Genomic DNA, 26406 nt, shown 5'->3' on the forward strand with positions numbered 1-26406 from the left:
TTAAACGAGATAGTTTACCACTTAGGGGCGCTACCTGTGAAAGGGTTTGTTGCGGAGGGGCGTTATGATGCTTTCACTCCCTTGTAATTAGAAGATGTCATGTCATGCTAGCCCGACTGGCAACCGGAGACTTGTTTGGAGTATTTTTCCAGTAGGTCTCGTCACATTTTTCGTCCACTGAGAATTAATCAACACGGTATCCCTTCCCAAAAGAACCCTTTCCAAAGGGAGCCTGTTATCCGCGCGTAGCTACAGCAAACAGTCTCTGTCAGAGTTTTATTGAATTTTCTAACTCTGGACAGCCTAACTCTAGTCCCATCAATGGACAGGCTTTGTTCCAGAAGGTTTAAGGAAGCTCATAGACCCGCTCATTCAGGAACATTATACAGAAGAGCTTATTTCATTCTAGAATAGAAGAGCGATTGCGAATGATGTGGTTTGTGAAGCACAAGTGACTGTTTCCTTCAACCCACGGGATGTTGAATAACATGGCCTGAAACGTCGATGAACTTCAGAATCACTTCTCGATAAGTGTTGGCCTTACTCGTCCTCTTTTTTTCAAACCTTTTTTTTAGCTAGAATCCTTCTTTCCGGTGCTGTTTCTCTGGCCGGAAATAAAGTTGTTGGTTCCCATTTAAAAGGTGGATACAATAAAACACTTATGCGAACACCTGTATAAGGCCAATGAAGCGGAGATGAAATCAAGGCGTTTTTCAAGTATATCGCTGGTTTCCCAGCTTGGGGTGAAACTCTACTCATCTCCCGGGAAATATGAGCACACATTCAAAACGACTTAAAACTAAGTACAAAACTGACACTCTTCAGGAAGTAATTGCTATGGGTGCTTTTATGCCAAATTCTCAAGCCTGTAAGACATGAACTAAGGGATAAATGCGTGTTTCGTCAAAGGTGCCTTAGAAAGCAAAACGAAAAAATACTAAACTCCAAGTGGCGCCTACGGAGGCGATTCAGCTTGCGAGGTAGTTTTCTTTGAACCAACAACAAAGATGGGAGGACATCCATTTTGACAGCATCCAACTTGTATTGAATCACACAATCAGTAGAAGAACAATAAATCTTGTCAAGGAATGATATATGTGGGTTTTCACTTTTTCTGCTTTTTGCTACGTGGAACATGTAATCTCAGCAAGAGGTCATTTTTGAAGAGGGATCAATATCCACTCCTTCGTGATGGTCCCTTTTCTAGGAATTTACTCTCCTGTATATCATGGTAAGAATGGAAGTCTGTCTGTGCTCACAGGGCCACGGGGAATCTAAAGTGAGACCAGCGCACTACAGGCTGACAGACCTATCGGTGATGCGGGTTTGAGATGCCATCCCCTCAAGCCTCAGTTGAGCTTTTCGCCGAGGGTGAACTTCGATTATTCAATCAGCAACGCCCCACTTTTTCGGTGGCTGTGAACAAACGAAGTTCTACCAAATTCATGTGCCACAGAGCTGATCAGACAGTGAACCAATTACGAGCAACGAGCGGCAAACTGTGCTGCATGTAGTCCAATTAAAACCCATGGCTTTGCATGAATAAAATGAGTTATTCCTGGAGTCGTTTTTGATTGATTTCCGGAGACGCAACATTTCACGCGGAGGATGAAAAACAAATTTTACTGAGATGCTCCAATTAAATGCCACGGAAGCGCAGCAGTTTCTTTTCTGCATTCACACCAATAAACTTTGGTCTTCTGACGCCGCCAGCAAAAACGATTCGTCGGAAATATTTTGCACATAAGCGAAATAGTGCAGGAAATTCTCCAAATCTTTTTTCTCAATACTGAGACAACATATTCAAATTCCCACTCTGGACCGAATGCCCTATTGAAAAATTCAGGATGATGAGCGAGGAGGTCTGTTCGCCGTATGCATTATTTTGTTCCGCACTATTTCGGTAACCAGGATGCACTTCCGATAGGTGGACTGGAACACTCCAACTCGAATAGTGGTGAAGAGTAGGGTAGGTGCAGTGCAGTCTCCATAATACTCAATAAAAGGAACTCAAAACTATGAAAGTCAAATAAATGCAAATGAATATTGAGGCTAGTCACCGTGTAACCTTTACACAAGTCAAATAAGAAGTCTGGTGAGTATTTACTAGGAGAAATGTCAAAGCTCCATCCCATAATTGAACTTATTCGATTACCTATCTTACTGAGTGCTAGGGTTCAGTAAAATAAACAGACATGGAAAGGCATTTTCTCCTCTCTTTTACTTGGCTTTAGAAGTTGGTTGCGCACATCTTTGCCCCTGTGATATGACGATGCATTTTAAGTCTCTGAGACCTACAAGCTTTCCGTAAGTGCTGAGAGTTACCGTCGTTTATATTTCTCGGTACTGATCTAACCAAAACCCTGTCCAGTTTAAGCAGAGTTTCACTCTGTTGGTGTTTACAAATGCACCCACCACCTGGTAGTGTGTGAATGTCATCTCCGAATCATAATCCAAGGAAAAAGGCATCTGAGTATCAAATAAAACTGAGGCGTTGGGTTTTTTTGTGAAACAGAGATGGTGCGATTGCTGTAAATATAACGATCGGGAACCTTTGGGACACCAGTTGGTTTCGCATCACTTTAGGCCTATTTTTTGATGTGCACTGTGGTCTCGAAATCGACCAGTTGTTTCAGAATTTTTCAAACATCAGCAGTAAGTTCTCCTGGCATGACAGCATCCTGACAAACTGTCAGACAAAAAGGGTACGAGCTCAGTTTAGGGCAGGGAGAGTTCCCGAGTAAACTACCAAATTTAACATTTTGACAAACTTCACTTCAAGAGGGTGTACCTTCTTTCGGAGAAAACTAAAGGAACGTTGTCAAAGTTGGAGTGATCGAATATAACAATAACGAGAATTCACAAAAATTGATTGCTCACCCGAAGAGTAGTCACATTGTACTTTAAGCGAAACGGGAAAAATTAAGTACGGGTGAACATGACTGAATGGTGCTGCTGCAGACCAGTCAACCTTGTCTACTTTAGCAGACTGAGCTATACGTGATACATGCAGATAATATGAGTGCAAAATGAACGCTGTCACCTGTTTCCAAAGTACAGCTGTACGAGGATTGGGATCACTACCCCCATATTTCGAAGGCATTTCAGACCATTCATTTGGAGAACTTGACAAAAATCCAGGGATCCCATTTTTATCGCACATGACTGATGCAGCATACAAATAATGGAAGAATTTGTTGAAGTAAAGTATATAATTGGATCACGGTCCGCTTCTCACATACTACTTTTGTTATCAAGATCGTTTTGGATTGGTTCATCATTCCCAGCCAACCTCTTACCAATGACGTCTCCACAGTTGGCGACGAAACGTCCATAAGCAAATTGTCAAGCTCGCCAAATAGATCAGCAGCCACCTGATTTGCAACCAGTTAATTCACACCACCTTTCAGGAGAAATGGCCACTACACGAGTGTGGTAGTCGTCCCAACTGGTGGTAGAACGGTTTCGCTGATCAAACGCCTCTTTGCTCGGTGAAACTATTACACAAACCCAGGGTCACCCTTTTGGCGTTCGATCACCGCTGAAGATGGTGTTGGTGCCAGGTCACACATATGCAATGGATGTCCACTTGACAATGACTTTATGTTTGTTACATTCAGAAGAAATAGTATATTCAATGAGGGGTCCATGTTGAAAAATAGCATGGTGCGAATTTCACCGCAAAACAAAAGCGAACGTTGGCCCTCAAGTGTGACACACGGCACTGAGTAACCAGTAGTTTTCCTCCCACTAATCTACAGCCCACTGAATGCTGAATGGGTGGCTGTGGAAAACCAAATCAACTAAAGGCACGATAGAAACACGAAAATCACACAGACATCGCACTGTTCCTTTACTAGAGCCGTCAGATAATGTATGAGGTATATCTCTGTGTCGTCCCAAATGGTGTTGTGTGTTCTTATTATAAGTTGTGATATCTATCGTGATACACATTCATGGGCCAGGCTCATATAAACCTAGTTCTTTTGCGGGGTATCTATTCGCACATGTACGTAATCTTTTTCCATATCCCAAATAGCAACAAAAGCTAATCAACCTACCAATAGGCCCTCAGCCATTTTCTGTAGAAATGAAACGTTGATGAGTGTATGTCAGGGTTCATCACTTGGGAAACACATTTGTTAGCTTAAGATAGCCGCTTGTTTTAGGGGGGAAACCCGCAGTCACAACTGGACGCAGACATAGGAAATTAGTTGACATGGGTAAACGAACGAGGTAAATACAGGATGAATCTAATCACTACAGTGAACATTCCGGTGGCACTTATCAACTTTCCACAATCCGCACGAAGAAGATCACCTGGAACTTAGTCTTCAAACATGGAATCTTTCGAGGGATAGGGACAAAAAATACATGGTTAACCCTGTAAAATATGCACTCACTCGGAGTTTGGCTCACTTGGTGGATATTAAGGCTCAGATTTATGAGATCCAGAGATTTGACTCTATCTTTCCTATCTGCCATGTACGCAAAACCTCATTGTATCGAGACCATGCTACTAGCATCTTGCTGCACAGTAATCGGAATTTATTCTCTCTTCACGGACATATAAAAATCAAGATGCTTCCTTGTTTTGGCGGCCGCGCCTGTCTACCTGGACCACCTTAGGATTACAGCTAATAGAATCTTCGTTCCTTCGGGGTTGGCCTTATCGGAAAGGCCAGTCCTGGTTGAACGAAGAGAAACTAACCCTCCATGGCGTCGTCACCTAGAGTGAGGTGGTTTTGGGTTAAAGTTGAATGTCCTGTTACAGTAAGAGTGTGGAAAGTGCTATATTTTCCCCTTGAGTGACCGGTATTTTCGTAGTCATGGAAACAGTAATGCTGCTGTGTCTTGGAAGGGCTAGAAAAGGTGAGCTGTAAGAATTACGCAGCCAGATTACCCAGTGGGGGAAACTCGGCCACATTTACCTCGGTCAATTAGTTGGAACTTTGAAAGAAGCCTGTGAACCCAACCATCAAAGCCTGCAAGCGTCTACCAGGTACGGAGACATAGTAGCTGTGTTGGAAGATCACGGCCAACCAACATGTCATATTAGGATTAGTTGTATCAAATTTCCCAACTTACGACAAACAGTTACATGAAATGTTGGATTCGTAGAGGCTGTTTCTACAATCCTCTTGTGTAGCTTCAAGTGCATCTCAAGCACACAAAACTCTGTTCTACGGCTTCACTCAACTGTTCGTATTCAGCGTATTTTAAAGTATTCAGCTCCGGGGTAAGGTTGCAATGTCATATGACACGGTTTCACTACCGAACTTCATAGACTTAGAATCGGTAATTTGTTCCTATATATTTTAATTTCTTACAAAAACAAGAGATATCACAAACCCTTGTATGAAATAATCTTCTGTGATGGACATTCACCGAGTCCTAATGATGTACCCCCCTTCAGAGTAGACTCACACGAAAAGATTCCACTCTATTCCTGTGTGACGTTCGTTACACCTTCAGTAGCCAGTCATGACTTGTTAACTACCGAAGAGAGATCATTCCTGAGGTGATACTGCACACCACACTCTCTTCTGGTGGTCTCCTATGGTGAGATATTGCAGTTTATATCTTGCCTTTGGAAACACCTTCTCAGGGGCACCACGACAAGAGTAAAACAACATAACTGAGTAGTTGACCTGTGCACATGCAGCTTTTTTATGAACACATCAAAGTGAGTGCATCTTGGTGCAGCAAGTTGGCTAACACCCACATATGCTTTAACCTTGGCCTATTCATTGTGCCAGATAACAATGAATTCTACTCAATGTGATGATCTTTAACTGATCGTTTTCACTCGGGTTTATGTGCGTCTCCTTGGAGTTTTACTACACCTTTCTAGCCACAGTAAAAAGCCCAATCAATATGTTCGATATATTGAACAGACTAATCACAAGTTCGGTTATTCAGATGCTTCGGGCGTGCGCAGGTGGGGTTGGGGTACCACACTCAGCTCACATGCCAGGTGTCCGGAGTGCAAGCCCAGGAAACTGCCAGTTGAGAACAAAGCTCGAATCCAGTGCTTCCTCCCTTTGGATTGGGACCACCAGAATAATTGTGCTATCACAGAAGGAAGGCTATTCGATCGAAAGTGATGTGAATGCTACAAGTCCAATAACCATCTCCAAAATGTAAGCACCAGAATAATTGAATATTATTACTCGATCCCGCTTCCAGTGTTTTTGGTCTGAGTTCCAGTTTTACGAAACCCAAAAGCACAACTTCGCTGCAAACCAAAAAGGTTCAGATGGGCCAGCTAACTAACTGGTATCCTGAACAGTGTCTTTCCTGTAATTTCAACTCCTATGTTGACATACGTGGGCAGCAGCTAATAAAATCCTGCATGGCTATTGACGTGTCGTACAGCTGGGATACATACCTTCCATGCATCGATTTCTCTATATTCAAAATGTCAGTGGTCCGGTCAAACACTTTCTTTATCGTCCATTGACATCCTTAGAACCCTTCCCCCCTGGCTGATCGATTCTCTTAACGGCTTGCACTGGCGGGCAGCCGCATAGTGCAACCATGTGGGACGATGAGGTTTGGTAGAACCGTGTGTATGTCTAGGAATGTTGAATGGGAATGTACGCGTTGTCTGGATTTATCAGATTGAACGATTCCGTACAATAAACCCACATAACTTTGCGACATTTTATTCATGCAACTAGCCTCCTGAATGGGAGTATGGTAGCGGCAGACAAGGTTTTTGGAATTGCGGCCCAACCCTGAGTGAACAAAATCCGCGATTTAAACTCATTAGTTCCGATTCTACAGTCAGAACCATTCTATCCTAGTCAGGGCTTTTAAAACTGAGAGAGAAATGTGCATCATACCTTATACCGGCGAGGTATTTTGGCAAACCATTCCCAGTTATTCATCCACAGGAACATTATATCCGGTTCGAGTCGTAATCGTGGTTGTGCAATTCAGCATACCAAACATCGATGGTGATGGTGGGTGTTGAATAGATATTTCGTCCTGTCACTGAAAGGAGCATTGTGCATCTGTTTCATACTTGTTTGGGATCATCAGCAATGCGCATTTCACGAAAATCAGAATTTTGAACTCGCAATTTTTCGGTCAGAACTTAACCGATCGGCCACAGGCGGCTGATCAGCAGTGTGATTAGCTCAGACTCAGTGCCGCTCACCCATCAATCACGAAATCACATCACGTGGTCATGGAATGACTGATTTTTCGAGTGGCAACTTCGCCACAGGAAGTTCTCACCGCAGCCCGGAAAGCCGCCGGTTCGAAACTCTGCGTTTCGTTAGATGCGCACTGCTGATGATTCCCAGCAAGGATAATACAACTGAACAGTGCTTCTCAGATTTTCACGTGTTAGGAGGAAATCTCTACCGAAAACGAACGCCATCATCTTTATTGGTAACAGTACAACAGTGCTGCTGAATACTGCTTGTTTACTGCTGTGTAACCTTACTCTTTTTGAAAACCTTAGAATACTCTTAGGTATCTAAGCCTCAGATAAAATGAATAGGAAGTGAAAACAGAAACGTGAATAGTATCGGCTAGGACTCATATCTCGCAACTTTTCCAAAGAAACATAGGATAATACATGTTTCACTTTGGAAATAGGGCCTCACCGACAACACCCATGCTTATCCTGATCGATTTCGTGGACTTTTACCTAGTTCGAAGTCAACCATCACTCACACGATTTTTGCACGACTGAGAGCAAGGCATGAAAGACAGGTGATGACTTAACATTTGCAATCATAGTAGACCATGGTGTTGGACATATGCTCCGACTGAGATCTCTGATGCGCACTGGAATGTCCGTTTTCTCATTGTCTTGTTGCTCATTCGTTGGCCGTGGTCCTGGAACACTATTGGTCAGACACCTTAAGGCGTCTCCCTACAGTAATTTGAACTGGCCAGCTCTGATGACCGTATAATAAAACATTCCGCACTGTAAGGCGACACGTACGTCAGAAAAAGTGAAAAGAACATCTCCAGGATTGACAAATTAAACTTGTATTTTAGATTTTCGGACAAGTCAGGTGTTTAAAATACGCAGGTTTTTTGATGTTAAGTTAAGTGTTAAGTTGCACAATAGAATCCAGTGGCAGGAAAATGAAACGTACAGATTTACTTACTGATGGAGCTGCACCGCCACCCGTTGCTGAACGAGAAAACAGATATTCGCGGTAACAGCCGGCGTTCACGACTAGGTGACCGTTCTTCTGTGATTCAACGTCTGTTTACATGTTTGATGTAAAAATATTCCTATATTCCTATGTTCCTAAAAAGATATTCCTATTATTACACTACTCATAATATTGATAAAAACTCTTGAACACCCCACGACCGGTTTCGCCCTTCATAAAAGAGAGATTCATCTGTGTGTGTGTGTGTGTGAGTTTCCCGTCAGTGCCAAAGAGGTATGCAACTGAGCGTTGTTCGTTAATTTCTATAGTAAGTTGTCGCTGGGTGAGAGAAGACATTCCTGATGAGGGTTGTTTTATTAATTAATTTCTTCTCGGCATCTGGTCGAAATAACCTTCTGCTGCCAGTTGAGCCTTTGATAAAGCACTAAGCAGTCCTAGTCAAGCTTTGCAACCTTTGGTTAGCTCATGTTTCATCTTGATGACAGAAGGCAACACATTACGACACAACACACTCACTTTTCACAGTACCATCTTCGTTCAATACAAACAGCTACAACTAACTAACTGCGCTAATCGTATTGAACGCAGTTGGGACCCGGTATGCCGGGTGAGGCACAGGTCAGTGACTTGTGTGTGGGTACTGAGAAGATCGATAGATTACATGTACTTGTCTCTGGAGTTTACTCGTAACTGAGCTTGTCAGGTAAATTGCGCTTTTAGCTGAGTGCTCGGGCAGCACTCGAGAAGGTATCTTTTCAAATGTATCATTATGACTTTTCAAAACTGGCTGAGATGGGTGTGTCATCAGCAGTTTGTAACCCCAGGTGCGCGTTAACTATCAACAGAACAATCATTTGGTCAGGTGTTTGTAGGTGTGGAACAGGCAGATACACACAACTGAGTACTACCCGTTCACAGAAATGTAACAGGAAGGTTAGCCTATAAGTACAGGACGGCATAAGAGCCTGGAAAGGGCTAACGAACTGACTTACGCCTACAGAGAACAATATAAGTAGAGAGAAATTGAGTCAATGGAGGTTCCATCACTTGGATAATTTATACTCATGCCAAATCCAGATTATCACGCCCACAAAGATCACACTAGGTACTGTAAACTTCCGGTAGTGGATCTGTTTAACCGCCCACTGTGGACAGAACAAATGTGATAAACGAGAGATTCAGTTGGTATTCAGCCGAGTCTCCCCTTAAAGCCCAACTGGTGTGTAAATGAATGTGTGTGGCAGCTATCGCTGAGGTTATTGAAGATAGCTTGACGATTTGATAATCCCCATTCATTTGCCTAATCCGTCTCCACTTTCATTGACGGCATTCGTGCCAAGCAGACCATCCCGCCCAACACTGGTATGCTAGCATGCATGCGTGTGTGCGCGTGTGCACATGTGTGTGTATGTATGTGTATATATATATATATGTGTGTGTGTGTGTGTGTGCGTACGTGTGTATACGTCCCTGCACCCAGCTACTCATCGGCATTCGTGATTCCTCTCTTAATGACCGAACTTGCAAACCTACTTGTCGCTGGGTTGTCCAGAAATGCTTGCGAAATGCCCAGCAAGTCATCAGTGTCTCCATCTACTGGTCTGGTGGTCTCCTCTTAAGGTGATTGTCCCGTTTCATAAGAATTAGTTCGGAAGGAATATTTTGTAGGAGGTCACGTCCAAAGCAAACCAGTCTAGGTATATCTTGAGGGTATTCTCCGGCGAAAATCGGTTGGAGGAACAGTGCGCCGGTCCTTTTGACTGTGGTTCCAAGGCCTTTGTTGCCATGTTGACAGGTGTTTAAAGGTTGACGTCGCTGAATTCACGTCGCCCGGGTTCTTAAGGTTTTACGTTGCAGTGCTGTGCGTTCTAAGAGGCTAGTTCTTACCTACAAAGGAAGGGTCCCCTAAGGCACAGGGTGCCACTGGTACGTTTGTTCTATGTTCCTCTTGACTTGGCTTTTCGTGACAATGATAGTAATATCAATTTGCGACGAACAAGCATATTACTGTTTTTAGTACCTAAAAAATACACATAGGGATATTTGTTATACGTATAAGACAGAGAGCCATTCTCAGTCACTGAAACTCAATTTATCTCAAGCTCTCTAGTCCGATTTTAAAACATCGGTCTGACACACCGGCTCCGCAGGACTGGTCGGATGGCGTAGCTACGAGGGTTAGCCTGTATCACCCTCGTGAATCCTCTGAATTCTTTAGCGAAATTTACCCTGTGGGGATCGCTGGCACGCATACCCAACTGCTTTTTTCTTGGAAAACCATGATCGATTGTTGGGGTAGCATTCGTCTCCGGATTGGCTTTTCGTTTCGAAAGAGGTCGATATATCCCTGAGAACAATAGGGTTTGTACCGAATTCCACTGTAAAGAAAGCTAATAGGATCGGAGGATAAATAGGCCAGCTTGTGGCCCATGGTCGCTAATCTGAGAGGGAAAAACTGAACAGGTCAGATCTGTGGTCTTTTGGCCCTCTCATAAGCGCCCCATAATCACAAAAACGACTGGCTGGTGCTGTACAACCGTTGGTGATGCTAATGGAGGTGAATCTCTGTGACACATACTGAAAACAATCTCAGCTGGTTTAAGTAGTACATCACTCTACTTTAAAAAAACTGAAAATTAAATTGTAATCAAAAACGCACCTGATGTGTCACGAAGTGCCACACAAGCTAACAGCAGAATAAGATTCTTCATATCAAAGAATTGTTAGACTACCTGTTGACCTCGGCTTTATATATGTCCATCTAAACGATGAACTGAGCTTTTGTCCTGTTTCTGTTGACCTATTATGGAATGAATAAGAAATGCACCCAGTCTGAATTCCCACACCAGAGAGAACAAAACGGATGGGACCCAATCTAACTTGTCTTCACCACTGAATCACATGTAGTTTTTCGTTGCACTGTGTGAAAGTAAGCTGCGATCACAATGGATTCATGTAAAACGTGTACTAACTGGACTCACTTTACACAAAATAGAGTGCTTATTTGAATCGAGCGTGTTCATGTTACGCCGGTTAAGCGCACGCGTGTAGATCACAGTGGAGTGGACACACAAAAAGTCACGCTCTTTCGCTCTTTGTGTTTCATAGTTTTGTCTTTATGAGTGCAACGTGACTTGGGTCGCACATGAACACAATGTGAAAGATCACGAAAGCAGTCTACTTACTATTTGAGGGCGTCTGAAAAATCCATGGGAATAAAAAAAACTCATCAAATTCGATAGAAAACAACGAATAGATCTACACAAAGCAGAAATTCGGCCTCAGAGGAACAGTATTTCACTAAGTGACAAGTTTCCTTTCCCTAGCATTGTTATTTTTTAAATTCCGATTAACAGATTAGTGAGTGAATAAATTCGGGTAATGAACGCGCTTGTACAGATTGTAAACCAGACCATTCTGTGAACACAACTCACATTTTTAACAACCTAACCGATCGGCAGATTCACCGTGAACAATTATCTGCTCTCGTGTGTACATGTGTAGTTGCACGACGGAACTAATCCCTGCTTCCTCTGTGTCCGAGGTTGGGTTTAATTTGATTTGCGTGAAGAGGGATACATCTGCCACTGCATGTACATTGCGACTTTCCATGCGGCGACTGTGTCCCCAAAATGTTTTCCTATACCCGCCTACGAAATATGACTTATGTTTAATCCTGCTTGCGACGACCTTGCTCCTGATTTATGTGACAGCCACGCTACAGCCAAATCATACTGTCTGATTATCGCAAATACGAGCGTCGACATGGAAACAGACAACAGGCAGACAGCGCGGATTGGTGTGCTTTGCTGATGACTGCCACATTGCCCCTCAGTCACAAATGAGATAGGACCTTGAATGTGCTGTTTCACATGGCATGTCTACAGTTTTCTGCGGCTATAGTCGATGAATACCACTCATCAGTCAAGCCTGGAGTAATGTTCCTCTTAATCTTAGGTGGAGTCTGGATTTAAAGCAATATGAGAATGGTAGAGGCCACACTTGAGTGAACAGTGTCAAATCGGTTCCCATAGGTTTTGTCAATTATTGAAGTAAGGTAAAATCCTTTCACTGTGTATGTAGCTGATGAAGAGTAGTTAGTTAACATGTGATCAATCCGCAGTTTAGTTTCCGATTTAGCCAGTCGCTTTCGCAGTCGAATTCACGGAAAAGGAAAACCCTCACTTCAGAGGGAGATGCGGTGATACGAAGTTGAGGAAGGTTCGGTAACGAACTCGAAACCATTTAGAATTTATAAATCCAGTGCTTCATAAAGGAAAGCAGAGAGTGTGCATAACTGCGAAAATTGCAAGTGTTGAAGAGAATATGATCAATGGGTTGGATCTTTCGGCAACCTGTGTGGGTAGGGTTTTGTGCGACACAAGCAAACGCATTAAAGCCATGGGCGAATGGACCGTTTCCGACGAATTTGGCATTTGCATTCTGCGCATCAAACGGATGGCTAGAAAACGGCGCAGAGGACGTGTTCAAATCTGAAAGACCATGGGTTAACGAGGAAACCATCCCAAGTTGGAGCAAAAGATTGCTGTTATCATGTAACATAATCAATGCTGATGAAAGTATTCGGTTGAGACTGTCCGACGTCAAGTTAGTCTACTTTACTTTGGTTTTCACGAGAGACTCAACTGAATCTCTCGTTGATGATATTCTGCAACTGGATGTGCTGCACACAGGGTGAAACCGGTCATGGACTGTCGAAAAGTTCTCAGCGACCTTGTGAGTAGTTTCCTTTGGTCTACTTTAAACACCACTTCAAGGCTTCAGCTTTGTGAATATCCTTCAGATTGTGTAGCTTTATTCTCGTGAAATATTTCTGAAACATCGCTTATCCGACTCCGACTCTCACGCGTACGCTGATCATTCAAATCGCTGCTGTGAGTGGGTGGAGAAACGGGCTTCAATGTTGCCATCAGCAGTCACCAAAATCTCATCCAAGTGCAGTTTCAGTGCACTTCATTAGGATAGATGTTTGCATCAAACTTCAATTTCATTGCTTTGTGCATACCGTTTTTCTGTTGAGGTGCTCTTTGTTCGAGGTTTTCGTACTGATTTCATTCATTCAGCATCAGCTACTAGCTGGACAGATCGCGTAAGAACACCATGAGCGAACTAACCATTAACGGGTTTAACCCACGCGAGTGACTGTATTGTGGTAAGGCTGCGGTCATGGGAGTGAGCCACTACAAAAAGGGCAACCAGATGCCTTCGGTTGCAGGTAGGTAGGAAGTAATGCGACCGAGGGCAACCAAGGCGAAACATCGGGGTCGAACATTTGCAGCTCCAGGAGTTCTGCTGTCCAGTTGGGTAGTACCATGGTCCCATACTGCAGTTCAGCGGATAGGGCACGTCGGCGGTAGTAGAACAAAGACGCGTAAATTGCATTCAGTTGTGTAGTGACCATCACGGCCCGGAGACACAGAAGATATATTTGGAATTGGTAACCGTTTGCCTGTTTAATTAGTCGCAATAAAGGACTGACCTGGAGATCAGTGTGTTTTCGGCACAATGTATCGCTTGTCCATGACAATGCAGTCAATGACAAAATGCCTGGAATATCCAATATTCTTGAATATAAGCTTTAAAACAGTTTTCCGGGTTAGATTACCTTACATTAACTTACTGTAAATTTCCAAACAGCAGTAGAGGAGACTGAAGGGTGCGAGTTGTCGGGTTTGGCCAAAATCTTCTCAAGGGTCTTTATTCCTGTACCAGGCAGAAGAAATTTCTGCCTGGTGAAGTGACGTGGAAAGAAATTAGCTTTTCTTTTCTTGGAAGGTAGACAGAGAACTCCACTACACTAATTCTATTTCACACTGAAACCATGACAGTTGCCTTCACATTTAACATCTTTGGCGGGTCTGATCCCTCACTTTGAACCGTTTATTTGTGCTTTCCAACCTCATCTTTTTCCACAGGACCACATTAAAACTTTCCGTTTTATTTGATTTTTCATTTGACATTTACTGCCCTTAGGTGTATCAGACACTTGCCGTTGATTTGGCCCTAGTTGTTTCCTGCTGTCGCATCTTTTGAATCCTTGATTGTTTTTGTGAATGCCTAACTCCTTCCTTGAAGGAAGGCGGAAGTTGTCACGTCGTTTCCATTATTTCCACCTCTTGCTTTGTTCTCATCTTGTTCACAGCTAATGTTTAGATATGTGATTGTGCTTAAACTGATTGAGACCACCAATGTCTGTGTATGAAACTTGCGCAAAATGTCAGTGCACTATCCCATTGCTTCAGTTTTCCAAAATCCACCTTCTTCTGGTCAACAAAGTGTCAGTTTTTACTCGGGATGCACTATGATATGTACAACTTGGCAATCTTTGTTGCAATCAGTTCCATCGATTAGTTTGTAATCTATCAGAAACTGGGTGGTTGGTGCTACCGGATTGAGCTAGCTGACAAGTTTTTTCTCCCTGGTTTTCGTCCGTTTGGGAATAATGAGTCGAGCGTGTGCGTACGTGATTCACACATCAGGAAGGTCTCTTTGCCGTGCAGATTTTTTTGATGAGATGTTCATGATCACTCTTTGGAAGAGCCCACGTGGCAAGAGATTCCCAAAAGCGCTTCAGAGAAAGTGTTCACTGTTGGACGTTTTAGCACTGAACACATTCTCACTATTGTTTTATTGCTTTAGGTCGTTGGTCTGCATTCCTTTGTCCTTCTCCAGATTACCAAAACTTTATTTGCTCCGGATATGAAATCACCTAAAAAGAAAAGGTACTCGGCAGAAGATGCAATTTTGACAATGTCCCACATTTGCTGGTAGAACTGATAGGCCACAAGATGGGCGAAGCCGGCCATGGGTTGTCAAAGTGTTTCAGCAGCCTTATGAGTAGTGCATTACGTTCATATAATAAATCGCGATATCTCAAATATTTTGCCAACATAAGTCGGCCTGATGCAGCGCATTCAGTTACTTAGAAACATCAATAACGGGAGATTCAGCTGGGTTCCAGATGAGTCATTCGTCAAGCTAGTGTGGTATGAAAATTAATGTATTTCAAAAATTGGCTCCCCTTTTCCGCATTTGCTATTCTGGGGATACATTCAGCGACAAATGACGCAAAAACGTTGCCCGCGGCTGGTGTACTTGACTGATCATCATCTCAGAGTTGGTGCAATGTTTTATTCCGTCGTTTTTATTATAAGCTGCGCCCACGGATCCAACAGAGCGTTCATTTGGCTTTCCTATGTTGTTCAATTCCAGTAGCAAGTGGGACCCACGTCTTCCTATGTTAAGGCGTCCAAGCTTCACTGAGAATGCGGTTGCACACCATCCGTGAACTGACAAACTTACATACATGAAATAAAGAATAAAAACGATAGAACTTCTGTTCTCATCATGCCACTCAGCACGAAATATCGAGTGCCATTCAAGTTCACCACGTTTTTGCTCATCCGTCTGTCAAGATGAAAACACGTATAAACAGACAAAAATGAGATTTGTTAGTGGTCCTTAGTTTGATACATACTGTCATGAGATTACGCCGATCTGCCCTGTCAGTCACGAGTTCATCTGGGGAAACTTTTACGGTGTTTGCTTCCGTTGGTTGGTAGTCTGCAAACAAATGTCAGTCTTTGGAAACAAACTAATTTGCGGAATATCAGCGCCCGAAAAACTGTGCATGCTAAGCTCTGAGAAACCTTGAGCAATCGATTTCACCATGATCGCCCTTTCTACCCCCAGATGGAAATACTCTGTCCTTGATCAATGGTTGAAAATGATTCCATCGGTTATCTTCTACAAGATACCGTCGATTCCGTGGATGACTTTCATTGCCTATGTATGGAAAGGATAAGTTCATTTGCCCAGGAAAGCTAACAATTGTTTTAAAAATGGTATTTGAAAATTTTGTTTATATTTCTGCTGTTTTCACCTTCAGTGACTGTAGAATTGACGTGCTGATAAGCATTACATTTGACAGTATCACCCTAGTGGATCATCACCTTTAGTCAGGACGGGTTTATATTTATGAGTTTCACATTCTTAAGAAAAGGTTCAGCAGTGCGTAGAATTTGTGGTGGAATATCTTACAGAAACCATTTAAGTGATTAGTGAAAGGGTATAGTTAAATTGCTTAGTATTAAGAGTAATGATTAGTAAGCCAAGGTCGGGTCGACAAATTCTCGCGACGTTTTTGCCGACGCAAAATTGGCTGGTGTGGTCGAGCGACAATCTCTTCGGCTTCTGAAGTTGTCTTCTGCTGAATGAACCAGAAGGCATTTAGGCGCACTCGACACATCACGTGAAGTGACACTGCCAGTTCGATCCGCCGACCTGTACCGATCAGCTGGGCTGGGACTGCATCACGTGCTTTGCTTGTTGGGTTTCACCTACAACCCTCCATCTCTCTTCCTGAAGGTGCAATTACTGAAAAAATCCTTGATAAAGTTTAACCATAAAACAGTAGCATCTTCTCTAATCATTCCAAGGTTTCGTGGTAATCAGACAGCGCTTCTTTTCACTGTGATTGCTCACGCTGTAATGTAATCAAAACATTCCAGGTTTCTTGAGGCTGCATTCTGCGAAATGAATTGAATGTTTTCATGTCGATTCATCAGTTATCTTCCACAGAAACGATGTCGTGCAATTTTCACTTTTGAAGTTTTGAGGTCTTAATTTGGCATCTAACAGTTGGTGCTCTTCTAGGGGGGTTATCAAGGAATAAGGTATAGGATAGTGTATTTGGTGTACAAATCCCAGAAGAATTTGGTGATCCAGGATAACTGTGTCAAGATCTGTTAATCTTTGGGCCCAGGTCTTCTGTGCCTCATAAATCCTAGCTAATGTTTAGCCATAAGAACCGGAGTCACGCTGCCCTTTGGATTGTCAATGTTACTAAGATATTAACGCCCAATCACCCCTCTATAATCACATGATAAAACTAATGACTTGTGATAGGGGAAAGCCTTTTATGGTCAAATTTGTGTGAACGTAATTTGGATGAAATTACTGACCAACTCTTAATCGAGCCATGTTTAGTTAACTAGGTTAGTAAGGCAAAACCTTCCGAAAGAATAATACCCCTAAGGTCGTGTAATAAAGCTTTGGACCTGCTTTGCATCAACCATAACGGGCTGCTTTACAAGGCAGGGAAGACAGCCCTATCCTGAAGGGTTATATATAATATTATATATGTAACTGTCTGGGTTTATGAAAAATGTTCGGTCACAATAAAATTACTGATGTGAATCATCTTGCTATCCACAATAGAATATCTTAAGAGGACTATTTCTGTTAAGTAAGGCACTTGACCCGAGAATTTTTCCCATATGACCGTGAGTTTGTGTGTGTCAATCACCACTGAAGCACGCAAATTTGATAAAAGCTTGATAGAATAAACTGGCTTCAAACATTTCCCAGCTTTGACCACCTTATTAGACATAAAATAGTTTTTTTCCGGGTCGTTTGCCCAAGGCAGCCCGTCTTGTCCGATTTGACAAATCCCACCGGTTTCGAAGCTGACAGCGGTGTCAAGGACATGACAGAAACTGTTCTGTCGTTCAGTGCAGACGAAAAATAAAAGTTTTGCTTTATTATCGATGGAAGCAAACTTCTATCGTCAATGCCTAAGTATGTGGCTCGGACCAATGGAATTCCTTGAAATTATGAATAAAATACGGTGCTTTGTAAGCAAAGTATGTTGGAAGGAAGGCATGAACCACACAATCCCAGACTAGTTCTCCATCTGTCGGTACATCTGCTTGTATCATATTCTGTAGAATAAGTGATTTCATTCCCGAAGAGGTTTCAGCACTGTTTCAGCACTTCCATCGGAGCGGTCGTTTGACGCCTACTTTTTTCAGCTGTTTGTTTTCCACTGTGGCAGATAATACATTTTGAACTAACAAGGTTGCGCAATAAAGTTAGCTCGCATGCGCTACTTGGCTGTTGGTTCGCTTGCTCAGCTTGGCAGTTAAAATTGCAATGGGCGTGATACTACCGTTTCTTTATGAGCTTTGAGTAAAGTCGCCAAACTCAGGTGTTCTTGGACAGGGCTGAAAAACGGAACAACGTGGCGGGAAAATAGGAAATAGTGCAGAGCTTTTTCTGCTTAAAGCTGTTCAAGCAGATGAATATAAGCAAAATCTAAAACGCCTGGTGTTCTAGGAATATCAAGCTCCGGAATCCTCCAAGCAGACAAGTTTTTAATAATGCAAGGTAGTGAAAAATTTGGGCAGGTTTTGTTAGAATAGGCCGACAGTTTACCGGTTTGTGAAAGAGCATTACAGTTGGTGCACAACGAAGCAACTACGTACTCTAAGAGACCGAGATGTATCGTGTTGTGACGGTCTCCTTACATCAGTAATCCAGTGAGCTATAGTAGAGGGGTGGTCGTTTAATACTCCACCAACCAGGCTAGTCAGTGGATGTAAGTCTGGCAAACACAGACTCTGGCCCTACATTTTGGTGTTTGGAACAATTTTAGCAAACCTTTGGCTACTCAGATAGTCTCACGCCCAACCACTACTGCTTTGCGGTCAGTTTTTTGAACCAGAGATTTCGGTTTAGAACCGTATTTTCTGGTCTAGATTTGGCCCCCTAGCAGCCCAGTAAATCTACCTTCATTTCACATTAACCTCGCTCATTGACATCAGCCTAGTCACTTTCAGCATTGGATACAGCAGAGTGAAAATATGCGACTGCTGACGCCTCCATCCTTCTTCACTGTTGTCTCTTAAATTCCGTTCTTTTCATTTCCATAATCATCCCTGATTAAACTGTGGAGGGTCAGAAGTATTGCTGCCAGCATCTACAGCACCACGTTCGTTATATAGGCATCGCTCTCTTGTTTTTATTACGGCTTTTTTGCGTGCGAACTCCTAGACAGATCGACAGACTAGCAACTGACGCTCATAATCTGGATACTTCCCTACTGACGTCTGCTGTACCTCTGACACTCTAATAGAAGATCCAGGTACATGTGTTCAACTCACGGCACGTCCTCTATCGAGACAATGCGGGCTACGAATTACGGATAATCCTGAAGCCGTCGAAACGGGTTACGCCTGTGTTGGTATAGCCATGAGTTGTTCGACTGGATAACTGTAAAAGGACGGCTGTGTGCTGCCCAACCTTCAACTTCTATCTAGACTCGCAGTGATTAAAATACTTAATGCTCTTCATTTGCGTGCCAACAAAATGTAGCACAGTCTAATTTGGGTTCAAGTAGAACACAAGGTTAACGGAAGCTCAAGGACTGCGCCTACCTGATGAGCCCCAAGAAGAGCGGAACCGGTCATGGGCTGTCGACAAATTTTCAGCAACCTTTTGAGTAGTTTCCTATATGAAAATTTAGCACCATTTCATTAAAAGACAACTTCTATCTGACCACTCTCTTGTCCACCACGAGGAGCTCGGACAAGGTCAAGATAGTGGGGGTTTTTAACGTGAAAGTAGGACACTTCAGTTTAACAGAGGCTCACCTTGGTGATATGTTTAATCTGAACGCAAAAAACACAGCGCAGATGACGATTATCTTTTGCAATTTTTTTCTCACTAGTATTTGGCTTGGGCATAGTGTGCAACGTTGTGTTACCTGGTGTTCCTCTTGAAATCAAGTGACCACAATGCCAATAGCCATTGCTAATGCGGTCCAATCCTTGATTGCCGATCATTTCGAAATACACAGGCGGATTCAGGTTGTGCCCTTATTCGGTAAACACCAGAAACCAGGGATGGAAAATCTTTGCAAACTACTTGTTAGGGAATTATACAGCAGCTTACCGGGCAATGTATTACAAACGGTCTTTTCAAAGGAAATTGACAGAGGCTGGAATGAGATGACTACGGTTGTGGGTTACGCCGGGAACTCTACTTGTAGCGTTTTCGTGCATGTACATGAGGTTTACTGGATCTCAGAACGATCACAATCACTCCTTAAAGCAAGCAAAATTCAGTCAGACAATCAAATGGACATCACCTCAGACGTAGCCTGCATATAGACAGAGAGACATAGTGGAATCAGAAGGTTCAAGAAATGGAAGAGACCAGCGCGGCTGGAAAAAACGTGGAAGTTGTTTCGGCCAACTCGTCAATCTAGAAGCCTTCCGCAAAAGATTCAATCAATCATCCTACTAATTATTACCTCTAGATCGCTTTAGCTGTACCTTAGTCTTTCATCCGACCAATTCGTTCTTTGGTCGTGTTCGTTGAGCACAAATACTCCACCGGTTTCAGAAGTACTTTTAAATTTTTCTTTTATACATCTTTAATATATATATATCTTTTATATATCTTTATATCTTTCTTTACTGAAGTACTATCTGGCTACTGGACAAGATGATTCGTTGCAAGGTTAGCCAAAGATAGGGATCTTTGTGTTTAGCTTTGATTAGGTTACTCGTACTTATCTGGGATCAAAATCGTGTTCCAGAAATTTGGGGCAATCATCGGTCATAACCCTGATCAAAATGGGTATCCAAACCAACCGTTCCAGTCAAAGGGTTATAAGTGGGTGAGAGACAGAGCCAGAGGCGGTCAAACAATGACTTGGCAGCGAAGTTTATAAGCCATTAACAGCAAACTCAGCTGTGCTGGTTACTGCCATCTTCCTGAATGGGGACCCCGAGACCGGCCATACTAATGGTTAGAGACCTTGTAAAACATGGCCCAATTGCGCCCTCAAAGGCGCTTATGCATTCAAGCTATTGCCTTCAACGCATAGCTCTTTTCCAAACCCCCCACTTAACAGTCCACTTACAGTGCTGGATTTAAGCACTAATTTTTCAGCTCCCGCCTCCAATGCGCAGCTACCTACCGCATCTCCCCGAATCATCGGTGAACGAATTTGTGGCAATTGAAACCACTGTAGGACAAGTATGCGGTTATTACAGCTGAAAATGATATCACAGGGCTCTCGACTTTCTTTACTTGCGAAGTGAGACGCAAGTTTGAGATCATCGAGCGGAATAGCGACCTGGAAGATGTTGGAATCAACATGTCTTTACACGAAGTCAAACACTTCCGTGGTACCACGCGTACCGTGTCCAACAGCCACGATCGTCCTCTTTTTTCAAAGAGCATTCTACGCTGTGACTAGAAAAGGATTAATCTGAAGTTTGTTCACATTCTCCGTGCCGCGTCCCTGAATACCTACGGTCGGGTTATGTCATATAATAAACTGTCCGAAATTTTTCTCACGAACAGTTGAGCTTGTCGGGTTACTCCATCTCTTCTTTTTCCTCAACTTTGCCACTGACGGTATCATCGGACGAGTCATCCACATGCTATTCAGGGAACCTTATATCTGGATAACGGATTTACGAATGACATGGTTTTATTGGTGCCCATTTCTCCGCTCATAGTGCTTTAAACAGAATAACGGTGGTAGCCTCAATTTTTGGAACGCGTTCTGCACTTTCAAATGCAAAGTCTTACTTCGATATTTCTAGTTGTCTTACTCTTCTCTGAAACTACAGACTGAAGAACTTGAGTTTATTGATCGGCTTGCACGATTTTACCGTAACAGAGTAATTTGACGTACGGGTAATAAGGATGCAGGCAGTCTACACTGTTTTGCGTCACTTATGAAGTCGGAAGCGAATTTTATCGAATTTAAAGGATCACGTACACAAGGCTATTTACTCTATGGTTGTCAGCCTTGAACCCTCCAATCCATGAACCTCAGGTGTCTTTAAACTTTGTGCCTCAATGCCTCCGTAGCATGGCAAGGGCTGGCTGCACCAATTACCCAGAGATTTGGTGCGTAAGCAAGTACTTTTTGATGAACCCGACTCGTTAGAGTGGTAGATTAAACTTACTAGGGCATGTATTACTTATGTTCAACCACCGTTTATCCAAGAAAACATTACTTTCTGTTCCAAGAGAGTGATGTCTAAATGTTTGTGGGATAGCGGTCATGACAGGGTGACATGAAGTAGAAGCGGGAAGTAAGTATGGGACCCTTGCATTTTCCTGGCTGAGGCAAACGTGATTTTACTTGCAAGTGGTTGGAAACCGTACCTGACATGGCACGAAGCCGCGACTTCCGACCGGACTGCCTTTCTTTGTGCGCTGGTCTTTTAGCGGGTGAGATTTTCGAACGACACTGGGTAGAGCCTACTGAGGACTCTCTAATTCAGCAAGAGGCGCAGATGTGTTCATTGCAATTCTGTCCGAGGGCCTAGTCACTGTACTGCTGATAGTTTTGCTTTGGGATATCGGCATTTTTTCCAATAATTCCTCACTCTTCCGTTTCTTTGCTCTTTACTGAGAATTTATTCCCCCATGATCTTTGGCAGTTGGACTTCAATAAATAGCATTAGTGTACTGGTTTCAGTGACGATGAGGATGAGAACATAAAGTTTTTTGGTTTTATGAGATAGGCGGAAAAGAGATAACAGATTTGTGCCGTGGTAAGGCAAAATTTTCCCTGACGGGGGTGCTGTGGGATGTATCGTAAAACTACCGAAAAATTTAGGGCTGTACCTATGGATGAGGTGCTGTTGCGCAACAGATGGACATGTAAAAAACCACTCCGTCGTTTTCAGCTGCAGTATTGCATCCAAATTGTAGTACTGGCCACGAAACACTAGAACAAAAGTTTGTGCATAAAAAAGGACGCAGCTTGCCTTTATCCAACCCCAATCGCACCAAATGCTTCATTGATACTGGTGGAAAATAGAAAGGCCTATTTAGACTGTTTTCAAACTTCCCCGGGAAACTCCGTCAGATTCTGGCTTCAGAAAAGTTGGAACTGTCACTGAAAGGAAGGACGCCTTTGAGTACTCAATTTCATATTGACAAACATGAGCTAAATGATTATAGGCTATCACACAAGAAACTTGGGTTTTGAAGAAGCCAAAATGGAAACGCGTCTTCCTGAGCTTTCATGGATGGTGTTTGAATCTTCAGCTATAATAAACAAACACTGTAGAGCCGTCAATAATTTCCATATCAACCTTCCGACTGATGCAGTGCAGGCGCTGTAAAATACACTGGCTAGATGATACTCAGACGTTTCATCAGTAGCACACGCAGTTACATCATAAATTTTACTGATATCAGGCGTCCCTGGATTGTTTACCTAATTTGATCATGATACATCTGTGTTTACAAGCTTATAATAAACACGACAACTTTGATTTACGCCCCGAGTGGTAAATGGTAAATTCCTATGACCAAAATTGGGCTATACGCAGTTAGCGAAATACACTCATTTGCAGACAAATTTGGGTTATCGAGAGACTCAACTGGAATTCAGCTGAAACTCTCGTTTATGGGGTTTTTAAGCAACTGCTTGTGCTGCACCAGGTCGCCTCATGTTTCAGTTAGTGTAATATTCGAGATATCGCGATACATGTATAGACGAAATACACAACTCACAGGGTTGCTGAAAACACTTCTACAGCCACGACCGGTTTCGCTCTTCTTGGAGCTCATCAGGTGGGCGCAGTCCCCCAGTTTCCGTCAACCTTATGTACTACCGAGATCCAAATTGCACAAAATTAGTGAAACACATTCATTTGTAAACAAATCTGGTTTTGGAGGAGACTCACCCGCAACCCAGCTTAGAAACACCCTAAACGAGAGGTTTGGCCTGGGTAAAGGTGTCAGCTATTATACACCACTCGAGATGTCTGCAGATGGCCAGACTTGTAGAGAAGTTGGAATCATCTTTGGATTGTGTGGGGTCGCATTGTTTACCTCCGGCTAGCTGAATTAGAAGCCAGAATCTCCTCATCGTAAACTGGCCTCTGTGGGAAAGCCATTAATATGGGTAATTCTTTAGTATAGCAGAGAAATAAATGGTTCCGGGGTGTTTTTGGTATTTTTGATACAAGTGTAATATAACCGGGCTTACTCTTCGAGACATTTGCTGGAAAAACAGTGCGGGTGTCAGCTATTATACACCATTCGAGATGTCTGCAGGTGGTCAGACTTGTAGGGAAGTTGGAATCATCTTTGGATTGTTTGGGGTCGCCTCACATTGTTTACCTCCGGCTAGCTGAATTAGACGCCTAAAACTCCTCATCGTAAACTGGCCTCTGTGGGCAAGCCAGTAATATGGGTAATTCTTTAGTATAGCAGGTAAATAAATGGTTCCGGGGTGTTTTTGGTATTTTTGATACAAGTGTAATATAACCGGGCTTACTCTTCGAGACATTTGCTGGAAAAACAGTGCCCTTACTGTATCTTTGTCACAGTTCCGAAACGATCACCATATTGATATTGTGAAAATTGAGTTACATAGACTGCGTCACGTCCAAAAAGACAGAACTCATGAACCAACATAAATTCTGATTTCGCACATGTTTTTTTATACACAAAGCTCTGGGTTGCGGACTCAGATTCGGCATTCGTTTGTAATCGGTAAATGCCTAAACTGCACCGCTGTCGACGGTTTAGATTCACACTGTGATTTTAAGTGCCCACAACATGGACCATTCAGATAGGCAGACTGTCTTCAAGCACCACCAGAGAAACCTGGCTGTGCTTACGTATGCTGCCCAACCAGCATATTGCCACACCACTAACTTACGGGAACTGATACCAACATAATGAGTACACAGGCCTTATTTAGGCTATTTTGTCCTATGCTCTTTCCAGCCAACCAAGGCCATCGAACTACTGGAAATAAGCGACCGTTTAGCATGCCTGAGTTGTAAATAAGCAACCTTCTTATCGGACTCAGGGAACACAGTGTTCGTAGGCCATAACAAAGATTTCAGAATAAAGGCCAAATCAAATTCATATTGGGCTCATATTGCAGACTATCCAGATATGAGATTCAGTGGTTGTGCCATATGTACTGGCTTCTATCGTTTAGTAAAATGAACTCCCAATTACACTGCACCGTAAGTCGTTTGAGAAATTTCGTGTGTACGCAGATGATTACCGTATGTTAAACTTGCCCTTTTTGTTTGATCTACAAGCACCACTGTAAATATCTGGACGTGTTTGGCTTGAGAAACTACTTGAGGCGGAACAATCAATATTCTCAGTGTATTCACTGTCTACTGCAAGCCAAACTCATGGCCTGACAATCGATTTTTTCGTTTACAATACGACTGACCGATATCGAGGCGTGTAGCATATCCACTGGTCACGTGAGCGTTGCATCTGTATTCGCAGCTGAATAGCGATTGGTTGCTTCGTGAGACCTGTTCTTTGAAGGCTGTAAGTTATATATATATATATATAATCGCAACACCGTACTTCATGTGTATGTAGGTTAAGCGGGTGAGTGTTCGTGACACTCTTTGTCTCGGCATTTGTGTCGGCATTTAACATGTCATTCATGATTTGTTTCAATCAAACTGCATCAACCGTTTCATGTTAGCTTGTGGCTGAGTGTTTATATTAGCATATAAGTAGGCTGTGAATCCACCCAATAAGTTGTCTTCATGAAAATAACACACTTTTGATTCTTGTATGATTAGCATTTCTAGCATAACTAGTCTCGTGCACTCGGAATAGAATGGGCGAGTTGATTCGAATTTGGTCGATCAACGATCGGTTAGAGGAATGTTTCGTATTGCACTGGCAGAATGAAACCTTAAATCGTTCTTTGCTGTTGTTATTCGATCGGTGAAAAGAACAAAGACTGGGCTGTCCCCAACACTTATACAGTGGGTGTAAGGTATGAGAATGAACCCATAGTGTCGAAACTTAGATGGATGCGCACGCGGTATTACCCATTGGCGCTGGGGTCCGTTGACGCATTTCAATGTCGCAGGACAGTTTGGGAACGGATACCATCCCAACGTATGACCTAGCTCCATCGCATGTTAACAGTGACCATCACCATGTGAACCGAATCAGTTTATTTGATAGTTAATCACATAATGTCATGCGGGTATATTCACTTTATCAGTAGTACAACTTCCCAGTGAACTTCATCAGCAAATGTATCCCTTGATGCTCTGGATATGCTGGAATTTAACGTCCATAATCGTTGCAGACTGTGACCATCGTTCTACGGACCAGTTTGGTATGTGAGTGGCCTAAGGACCGCTCTCTTCTACTCATCTGAACTAGTTCGGTTTTTTGTATATATGGCTCATTGAAAATCGCATGTGGCGATATCCACTGCAAACAAAAGGCGGCCTAGTCTAGAACATTCATTTGCCTATAAACATCATAATCGAGAGGTTCAACTGGGTTCCAAACGGGTCTCCAGCAAAACCAAATTGGTATGCAAATGAGTGCATTTCTCTAGTTCCGTGCAGTTTGGGTTCAAGTAGAACATAAGGTTGACGGAAACTCGGGGACTATGCCTACCTGACGAGCT

This window comes from Opisthorchis viverrini, assembly GCF_000715545.1.
Source record: "Opisthorchis viverrini unplaced genomic scaffold opera_v5_8, whole genome shotgun sequence".
Lineage (NCBI taxonomy): Eukaryota > Metazoa > Platyhelminthes > Trematoda > Opisthorchiida > Opisthorchiidae > Opisthorchis > Opisthorchis viverrini.